Source organism: Phragmites australis, chromosome 13 (genome assembly GCF_958298935.1).
Source record: "Phragmites australis chromosome 13, lpPhrAust1.1, whole genome shotgun sequence".
Lineage (NCBI taxonomy): Eukaryota > Viridiplantae > Streptophyta > Magnoliopsida > Poales > Poaceae > Phragmites > Phragmites australis.
In genome coordinates, this window is record NC_084933.1 from 9,487,268 (window position 1) to 9,498,699 (window position 11,432).

The 11,432-nt window shown below is 43.4% G+C and overlaps 1 pseudogene; it reads right to left on the bottom strand.

Moving 5' to 3' along the window:
- Nucleotides 1-2,152: 2,152 nt before the first annotated feature.
- On the bottom strand, nucleotides 2,153-6,987 carry LOC133889401 (uncharacterized; annotated as a pseudogene).
- Nucleotides 6,988-11,432: the final 4,445 nt, after the last annotated feature.

Below are 11,432 nucleotides of genomic sequence, written 5' to 3' on the forward strand. Positions count from 1 at the left end.
CATATGTGCCTTCTTTGTGGCCTTCTCCATATACTCACATAGCATCGATCCATATAGCATATGGTTATCTTCCATTGCATTCGAAGCAGCTGCGTAACGATCAGTAAAACATCTGCAAGGCCCATGCATAATACCTTCTACAATTCCAACAAGTGGGAGGGACCTCATACCCCACATGATCCAGTTGTAGACCTCAGCAAGATTAGTTATCATTATCCCATACCTTGCGACAACCCTGCATGTCTATCATCAATCAAACAAACATCTGTCCGATAACAGACTCCTTACTAGAATTAACTGCATACCTCCGAAGAGACAGCGACTAGAATTAACTGCATCCATAACAGACTCCTTACTAAGGTACATAGCACCCTGGGACACCTCGTTCTCATGATATTTCAACGGTGTCCGATGAGCCTAACTAACCACTAGCTTCAAAAATTCCTGATTCCTCCCCTCTGCAGGAACAGAAGCATTTCCCTCCTCGTCGGATGAATCTTTATTGGCAATGGCTTTCTCCAGCTCTTGATCCTCCATCCCCATCTCTTCAATTATGCTAGGGATGTGCTCCCCCTCATCGGCTACACCTCTCGGTTGCATCTCACGTATATCCCCAACATCTTGCTTGTCTCCGATATTTGCCAGGTCTGATTCATCTACCACTATCTGACATGTTCCCGCTACTGCTTCCGCAGAGTTTATCTTTGTTGGGTCCTTCTGGTATGCCTCAGCTAACAAAACTAGACGGAGACCACGGTCACATGATATATCTACATACTGCCTCCAAATAGATGTTGCATTGATCGGGACGAGCTCCCCAAACTAGCCCTGATTAGCACGGCTTAACACAGCTCTCAGCTTCATGTTGCTGGGGATCCATTTGAAAATGGCGCATCAGCCACTTGCACACACCCACTATGGTTCTCTCATTGGATCTACTAAGTCCCTTAACGACATGCTGAAACCCAGAGACATCTACACTGCTAGGACCATAACTAATTTGACCTTCACCATAATATATCTAAAAATATGATTTATCTGGCATCCCTGGAAACATCCGAAAATATATCCAATGTTAATACCAGAAATGATATACTTTAATAATTTATGATGATCTCTCCAAACAGGCACAAGCTTGTCGCCAAATGTCCCTTCTATTAAGAAGACCACCCGGCCACCAAGCTTATCCATGGAAGTGCTAGTGTGGGCCAATCCACTTTGACTTGTTTTGGTACCGCTTGCGCAGCCCGCATCGAAAAAGTGCATGCCATGATTTTCAAATATTTTCTACTTAGTAGTCTAAGTTTCTCGATGAGGATAATTAATTCGGTTGTTGTTCCAAAATAGTGTAATTGAAAAAGAAGTACTTCGAATCATTGCTATTTGACTCGGACCTATTCTGATCTATTGAAATTCGGCTCAATCTTTTTTTCTGAAATTGGGTTGATTTTTGAGAAATTAAATTCAGTTAAGATAGGGGAAAGCTCATATTGAAATGAATTGAGATTGATAAGGAGTTAGTTAATGATGTTTTGACCTCCCCCTCAATGCCTTGTGATGTGCACACGTCCATGGATCACGTGTGACGAGTAGATGTGTCCCGATCTTCTCGAAGGATCCGCGAACTTGATAACTTGTCGCTGCGTGACCTGGTGAAGAGGCAATGCACCACGAGACTGTCCACGCGACGAACTACCGAGACAATCACCCTTCCACGTACCGACGAAACAGCCCACGCAATCACGCCGTATAGATGTGAAGGCACAAACTGGGTGAACCGCAGTTCGGCGTTCTACAGCTCCCTCAGGAATCGAAAGAACAAGTTTGCAAGCCTCTCAAGACTCACGCTGGAACAAGAACTCGAAGAGTTTGTATTTCTGAATTTGCAATCCTCAAGTTACTGTTCACGTCACCCATTACAGGGATATATAATACTAGTGGAGTTTCAGTTTGGAAGAAATAAATGAGAACATGTAGTGGAAAGTTGTAACACTACTTTTATTAATAGCCAGGCCTAGTGGGACGCATGGATGGTTGGCATTCTTCTGCATGCATGCTGGAACGTGTGTGGATAGCAACCCGGTTGCTGGCTGCATGCATTCCTATCTTCCGAAATATTTGCTTGCACTCCAACGACTGTTATTCATGGTAGCTAAATGTTCTTTTCTCTCTCTCTTGCACGTCCAGGTTCCTTGCTTATATTTGGCGGGCAGAATCCATCATCATCCCACGCTTGTTCGTGCACTCCATCATTCCTAAGAACATTGAAACAAGTACTCAAAAGCATAGGCCCATTCAACATAATCTGATTATTAAGCATAAGGTTAGCGTTCACCTGAGAATGAATTTCCTTCTCCAATTGTTTTGCTCTACTCCTTGTAATCGGACCAGCTATATCAAATGTAGTTTCATTTGGAGATGAATGAATGCTAGGAATGTCCTCATTAGCCTCCCCCTTTTGAGAAGGAGTCGTCCTCGACTCAGGCTCACCAACAAATGGAAGCAAGTCTTTGACATTGAATGTTGTACTCACATTGGAATATTCAGGTGGCAGCTCAATTTTGTAAGCATTATCATTTATCTTGTGTAAAACCTTGAACGGACCATCACCCCTAGGAGATAACTTACTCTTGCGCTGTTGGGGAAATCGATCCTTGTGTAGATGCAACCACACGAGGTCTCCGGGCTGGAATGTAACCTTCTTCTTACCTTTGTTCGCTTGCTTTGCATATTGTGCTGATTTCTTCTCGATATTCCTTCTTGTCTCATCATGTAGCTTCTTGAGAAAATCCGATCTCTTTGCTGCATCCAAGTTAACTTGTTCCTGTAATGGTAAAGGCAAAAGATCCATGGGAGTATGCGGCTTAAAACCATAAACAATTTCAAATGGACAAAAATTTGTTGTGGAATGGACTGCCCGGTTATAAGCAAATTCAACATGTGGAAGGCAGTCTTCCCACAGCTTCAAATTCTTTTTCAGCACGACACGCAGCATGGTGGATAGGGTACGGTTGACAACTTCAGTTTGCCCATCCGTTTGTGGATGACAAGTGGTGGAAAATAACAACTTCGTGCCAAGTTTAGCCCATAAGGTCTTCCAAAAATAGCTTAGAAATTTTGTATCTCGGTCTGAAACAATAGTCTTTGGCACTCCATGTAGACGAACAATCTCCCTGAAAAACAAATCAGCAACGTGTGAAGCATCATCGCTCTTATGACATGGAATAAAATGTGCCATTTTAGAGAAGCGATCAACAACAACAAAGATAGAATCCCTCCCCCTCTGAGACCTAGGTAACCCCAGAATAAAATCCATGGATATATCTTCCCAAGGTACAGTTGGGATTGGTAATGGAGTATAAAGACCATGGGGATTAAGGCGGGACTTAGCTTTCAAGCAGATTATGCAGCGCTCAACATGTCGCTGGACATCACGTCGCATATGTGGCCAAAAGAAATGATCAGAGAGCATGTCCAATGTCTTTTTGATGCCAAAATGACCAGCTAAGCCACCAGCATGTGCTTCCTGCAAAAGAACTTGACGAATCGAACAGGCTGGAATACATAGTTTGTTAGTCCGAAATAAGAAACCATCATGCACATAATACTTGTCCCAGCCTTTTCCAGCAATGCAATGAGAGAAAGGTTCTTTAAAATCAAAGTCATCAGCATAAAGTGTTTTAATGGATTCCAAACCAAGCACTTTTGTATCTAATTGTGTAACCAAGCCACATCTCCGTGATAAAGCATCAGCAACAATGTTATCTTTCCCACGCTTATGTTTTACAACATAGGGAAATGTTTCAATGAACTCAATCCATTTAGCATGTCGACGGTTCAGCTTGCCTTGGCTTTTGAGATATTTTAAAGCTTCATGATCAGAGTGGATGACAAATTCTTTAGGTAACAAATAATGTTGCCAAACTGCCAAAACTCGAACTAAGGCATAAAGCTCTTTGTCATAGACAGAGTAATTCAGATGTGGACCATTTAACTTTTCAGAAAAGTAGGCAACAGGTTTACGTTCCTGAAGTAGCACACCTCCAATGCCAATACCACTTGCATCACATTCGATCTCAAAGGTCTTACCAAAGTCTGGTAGTTGTAGCAGCGGTGCTTCACAAAGCTTTCTTTTCAACTCTTCGAAGGCTTGGTCCTGTTCATCTCCCCACTTGAATGGAACATCCTTCTTTTGTCAAATTGTTAAGGGGTGCAGCGATTGCACTGAAATCTTTGACAAAGCGCCGGTAGAAACCTGCAAGACCATGGAAACTTCGAACTTGGCTCACATTTTTAGGAGTAGGCCAATCCTTTATCGCTTTAATCTTCTCTTCATCAACCTGGATGCCATCTGCAGTCACAACAAAACCAAGGAAAACAACACGATCTGTGCAAAAGGTGCACTTAGAAATATTTCCATACAATTTCTCGACTCTCAAAACAGCAAGGACTGCACGGATATGATCAAGATGCTCATCAAATGATTTACTATAGATCAAGATATCATCAAAATAGACAACCACGAATTTGCCAATGAAAGCTCTTAAAATGTGATTCATTAAATGCATAAAAGTTGAAGGAGCATTCGTCAAACCAAAGGGCATCACAAGCCATTCATATAAGCCAAATTTGGTCTTAAATGCTGTCTTCCATTCATCACCAATTTTCATGCGAATTTGGTGATAGCCGCTGCGTAAATCAATCTTGGTGAAAATAGTTGAGCCACTCAATTCATCTAACATGTCATCAAGCCGTGGAATGGGATGGCAATATCTAACAGTTATAGCATTGATAGCACGACAATCAACACACATGCGCCAAGAGCCATCTTTCTTCGGGACTAAAAGAACGGGAACAGCACATGGTGATAAAGATTCACGAACATACCCTTTGTCCAAAAGCTCTTTTACCTGTCGCTGAATTTCCTTTGTCTCTTCGGGATTGGTGCGGTAGGCTGGACGATTTGGAAGAGAAGCATTTGGTACCAAATCAATTGGATGCTCAATTCCGCGGAGTGGAGGAAGTCCAGCTGGCACCTCATCGGGAAAAACATCTTCGAAGTCCTGTAAGAGATCAAGAACAACACTAGGCAGCGATGAATGTAAATCGGTAGTTGAAAGTAGGACCTCCTTGTGCAAGAGCACAAAGAATGGGGCTGTGGTGTTCTTCACTTCTCTCAAATCACTCCTGCTCACAAATAAGCATTCATTTTGGCGTAGCTGTTTTGAAGTGGAATGAGGCTTTATGTGGCTGGATGGGTTAGGAGTCTCTCCCTTACTAGTGTTGGGGGCCTCACTCAATTTTCTTTTCTCAGATTCTTCTCTTTTCATGCGAGCCACATCTGAAGCATAGATCTCTTCTGGAGATAATGGAACAAGAACCACCTTCTTGTCTTTGTGAATGAAAGTATATTTGTTAGACCGTCCAAAGTGCACCGAATCCACATCAAATTGCCATGGACGACCCAGCAGTAAATGGCATGCTTGCATGGGTACAATATCACAATCAACCTCTCCATGATAGTCACCAATGGAGAATGACAAGCGGACCATAGCTGAAACCTTCACTGTCCCAGAATTATTCAGTCATTGCATGTGGTACGGATGTGGATGGCGACGTGTCTGCAAACCAAGCTTCTCAACAAGCAAAGCACTAACAATATTGTTGCAGCTCCCACCATCAATGATGAAGCGGCACACCTGTCCTTTCACTTTGCATCGTGATTGAAACAAATTGTGGCGCTGGCCTTGCTCAGCAGCAACAAATTGTGTTGACAGAACCCGCCGAACCACCAAAGAAGGAGCTGGTGTATTCAGAGTAGAAGGCGCCAAATCAGGAAAATCAGCAAGCAACTTATCAAAATCAGCACAAGTAATCTCGGCTGGATGCTAAAGAACATCATCTTGGGATAAGTCATCTTGAGCAAAATCTGGAAGAGATTGAATGGCTAAACAATTCAGACCTAGCTCAAAAGTACCATCCTCTGCTGAATACTCACAAGTGTCAAGAGAAAGGTCTGCTAGTGCTTGGGTAATAGGCTCATCCTCCTCTTCACTTTGAGAATCATAAGAACCGTCTGCAAGTGCAATAATAGTGCGTCTATTGGGACATTCAGCTTGCTTATGTCCATGACCACCACACTTAAAACACTCAATCTTGCTTGTCTTTCCGTTGGGCTGCTGTAACAGAGGAGCTGGACTGATTGGAATTTACAGCTTTGCCTCTTGAATCAAAATGTTTGGTAGACGTTGAATTTGAACGAGAAGTTGCACGAGATGAAGGTGTGTGCACCTCTGACCCGTGCTGCTGTGAATGGCGCCATGGAGTAGAACTATTAGGAGCGGAAAATGAAGCACGGTGCTTATAAGATTCAGCAAGCTGCCTTTCTGCTCTTTTTGCAAAATGTAGCAATTCATTCATAGTGTTGTAATTAGTCATGTCCACCTTGTCTGCGATTGGTTTATTAAGACCAACCAGAAATCGAGCCATCGTTGATTCCTCATCTTCAGTGATACCGGTACGAAGTAGACACATTTCCATTTCCTGAAAATATTCATCCACACTACGATGACCTTGAACAAGCCTTTTCAGCCTCAAATGTAGCTCACGAGAATAATGTGCAGGAACAAATCGGCGCCTCATTTCTCGTTTCATGTCATCCCAAGTAATACGATCATGGCCAACACGGCGGAAATCAGCACATACTTGATTCCACCAAGTGATTGCATAACCTGTGAACTCAATTGCAGCAAGCTTTGCTTTCTTGACAGGAGGATAAGTATATAAATCAAAGATCTGATCAACCTTGGTCTCCCACTCAAAATAATCATCAGCATTTTCCTTTCCGTTAAATTTTGGAATAGACACTTTCACGTTGCTTAAACCATCATCATCACGACGACGACGGCGGTCACGATAACCATGATGGTCATCATGCCGATGATCATCCATGTCGGACAACATATCATCACCACCATCATAATCTCCTCCACCTCCAATAGGAATGCGCCGAGCACGACCAAAATTAGGAAAACCAAGACCACGCCCGCCACGTCCACGGCCAGCGGGACGACGCCCTGCCTCATCATCCTCCTCAATGTCATCATCCTCATTTGGTGGCGGTTCGCCACGTGGCATGTTCAATTGTAGAGTTTGGAGTTGTTGCATCAAATCATTCATTTGTGTACGCAGCTCCTGGAATTCCTCCACCGAAACAGCGGCACCATCTCCACGTCCTGCCATATTAGTAGAGGGGGAAAAAAAATATATATATATATGTGGAATCACTCCCTCACCACTTGCTGAACAAGTTCTTTCTCTTCCTGGAAAGGGCAAGAACCGGGGCTGCAATCTGTAGTGGAAGAGTGATTGTACCAGAGACTACGGTGCAACAGCTCACGGTGCTTTTTAGTGGAGCTTGGTGGGGATAAAATGTACAAGTAGTGCGCTGAAATGTAGTGATGCAAAACCGAATAATAATCCAAAAGAGAAATAACACAAGTCTAAGTTGCTAAAGAGAAAGAAAAAGATGCAAAAGAAAGGAACAATATGGAAGAAGTGGAAACAACTCGCACCAACCAAAGTGCTGCTCAAGCCCCTTTTGGCATGCTGATCACAAGTCTCTTTTGTTTCTTCTTTTTTTTATATATATATACTCTCGCCTTTTTTTTTTTTTTTGATATCTTTTGAGACAAACGCAGCACAACTTTCAACTAAGGGGGCGCAGCAAAGACAACATAGAGGGGTGGCGCATCCCAAAGAACAAGAAAACTCGGGTGGAAAGGGTGGGAATTTGTGGCGGTTAAAAGGCAATCAAGGGTGGCTCGGGTGGGGTTTTTTTTTTTAATATATATATTCAGCTGATCAAGGATGAAAGTTAGAACGATGTGGAAAAGAGAAAAAAAAAATTTCAGCAACTAGACAAGTCTCAAAGGATTGAAAACTCGATAATGCAAACTACAAATCAGGCACAATGAGAGGCTATAGGTTTTCTATTTGTTTATGTGTGGACTGTAGGTATAAAAAAAAACTATCCTACCAAAATAAGAATGATCCTAACGAGTAAACGGAGGCTTTGATACCAGATGATGTGCACACGTCCATGGATCACGTGTGACGAGTAGATGTGTCCCGATCTTCTCGAAGGATCCGCGAACTTGATAACTTGTCGCTGCGTGACCTGGTGAAGAGGCAATGCACCGCGAGACTGTCCACGCGACGAACTACCGAGACAATCACCCTTCCACGTACCGACGAAACAGCCCACGCAATCACGCCGTATAGATGTGAAGGCACAAACTGGGTGAACCGCAGTTCGGCGTTCTACAGCTCCCTCAGGAATCGAAAGAACAAGTTTGCAAGCCTCTCAAGACTCACGCTGGAACAAGAACTCGAAGAGTTTGTATTTCTGAATTTGCAATCCTCAAGTTACTGTTCACGTCACCCATTACAGGGATATATAATACTAGTGGAGTTTCAGTTTGGAAGAAATAAATGAGAACATGTAGTGGAAAGTTGTAACACTACTTTTATTAATAGCCAGGCCTAGTGGGACGCATGGATGGTTGGCATTCTTCTGCATGCATGCTGGAACGTGTGTGGATAGCAACCCGGTTGCTGGCTGCATGCATTCCTATCTTCCGAAATATTTGCTTGCACTCCAACGACTGTTATTCATGGTAGCTAAATGTTCTTTTCTCTCTCTCTTGCACGTCCAGGTTCCTTGCTTATATTTGGCGGGCAGAATCCATCATCATCCCACGCTTGTTCGTGCACTCCATCATTCCTAAGAACATTGAAACAAGTACTCAAAAGCATAGGCCCATTCAACATAATCTGATTATTAAGCATAAGGTTAGCGTTCACCTGAGAATGAATTTCCTTCTCCAATTGTTTTGCTCTACTCCTTGTAATCGGACCAGCTATATCAAATGTAGTTTCATTTGGAGATGAATGAATGCTAGGAATGTCCTCATTACCTTGCGGTAATGATTCCTCTGGCATTACGACCTTTACCACAATGGATTTCTGATTATCGAAACTCTAACAAAATTACCGACACCGATGATCGCCTAACAATAGGTTTCTTTAATATTGCCCATAAGCAAACTAACCAAATTAAACTAATTAACCCTCTGTCTAATTAATAAAACTTCTAACTAGCTATAATTATTACTTATATCATTATTCTGTAAAATCTAGATATTCGAAACTATCATACTATAAATACTACCATGCATCTGATGACTATCCTACCATGTCGTAATTAATCTTTACAATATACTACAACATACAACATTTTCTACATTTCTAAACTCTAGGTCGTATCTAATATAGCTATTGTTATACCGCTAAACCCTAGATCTAGTGGTACTTTAATTACTAATAAAAACATAAGTATAAAAAAATTACCGGAAAACACGATCCAAAATCCGCAGATCGAAAACAGTAGGGCTTCGCTGCGCTGCCTCCCTTTCCTCTCCTCTCCTTTCCTCCTCTTCTCTCCTCTCCTCTGCACTTCCTTTCTCTTTTTCTAGATTAAAATGAGTATTTTTCCTCATTTTTGCGGTTTATATAGAGGAGAGGGGGGGCCTAACCGCCCCTGAGAGGGCGGCAAGGGGCCTAACTGCCCTCTCAGAGGGTGGTAAGGGTGGCGGCCGCGAGGTTACTCCGTACCCGCTCTCTGAGAGGGTGGTTAGCCCCACCCGCCCTCTGAGAGGGCTGTAAGGGGTGGCTTTGCCACCTGGCCATCCTTACCGCCCTTTGAAAGGGCTGCAACCCTTTCGGAGGGCAGTAGGCACATATTTCTGCAAATCTTGCTAACAGGAGTCTATTTATTTAAATATTTAATAGAAAAAATTAAAAATAAAAAAACTCGGGCGGCGCCATGTGCCTGGGTTACGTTGCGGGAGTCAGCCCAGCAGTGATCACCGAGTTAGGCTGCAAAAAGGTTCTCTGCCCAAGAGGGAAAAAGACAGGCTGGGGAGGAGTCGCGGGCTGCGGCCTAGCATCAGAAGGGGATAGAGAGCGGGTTGGTCCTAGGAGATGGAAAAGTACAGGGCTGTGGGGATTTTGGCCCAAGCCTTCAATAGGAGCTCTCTCCTCTCTTCTTTTCTACCAGTAAATGCCCGTGCGTTGCAACGGATCTTAAATCTGACATCCATATATTGCAATGGTTCCTGAATCTAAATCTAGCATCCATATATTGCAATGGTTCAAAATCTTGCAAACAATATTGTTTTACTTCTCTCATAAAGATTGTCGTGTTTTGTCCCCTGAATTTGACTAAACTGTGAAGCACGACAATGTAGACTTCTATGTCTATTGGGGGTGCTGCAAGCTCTGGTATTTAAAAGTAAAACCGGATCAGAGTATTACACATATTGCATGTGAAATGGCACCAACATATGAAAGAATTATGAGTGACATTACATTATCGTAGTGAGTACATGGATTATATGAATGTGAAAAGATTGATAAAAAGACACATAAGAGGGGTTCCCATACCTAACTATCGAGGGTTAATCCCTGACAATGACTCTAGAGTATGTTGGATAGTGTGTGTAGACAGTGAACTCAGGGACATAGGGAGTTATACAGGTTCGGGCCTTCCAGAGGATAATAGCCCTATGTCCTGTGTGTTATGGAGGATCTCGGTTGATTATAGATGATGTTCTAGATGGTTGCCAGACTTGATCTCTCTCATGTACAAATGGGGTCCTCATCCCTTTATATAGTAGGGAAGAGGAGAACTTGCATGTAGGTCTAAACAAAAAATCTCTGCTCATCCTAATATCTAACCCAAACCATCATTATGGAGGACAAGGCGTGCCCACTTGCGCTGAAGGCTCCGTATATCCTATCCCCATGCGCCGCCGTGCTAGCCTACAAAGTCTCACTCCACAGCATTCAATGCTACGGGATGGGACAATGCCCTTCTGTGCCATCCCCGTTCACTTGACTGGTCGGACTGCTGATGACGTCCCGTCCGTAATGCGTCGTCGTGGCGGTCTGCAACATTTTGCCCTAGGACGGGACAATGCCCCTCTGCGCCATCTATGACATCGTCCATTGGAGCTGGCGCCTGGGGAAGTAAAACACTTGAGTGTATGTCAATAATTATGCTTTGGACAAGTTGTGTTAAATCTTGCCCTGCGAACAGTGGGCAGGTCGCGGGTTTATACGATGGCGTAGGGATACTAGTCGCGTAGGCAATATACTGGTCACTGGAGCCAAATCCTGGTCACACGATCAACCAGATTTTGGGAAATATACATCTCTAGTCGTTAAGTCCTCGACGAGGCCCATTAGCCAGGTACCTTTTTACTCAATACACCAATAGTAGCCCCCAAGCCTCCCCATGACCGCGGTCCAGCTTGGTCGCGCCACTTGGTCTCGAGCAAATATAGTTCTCCCAAGGAGTGGTCGTTGAC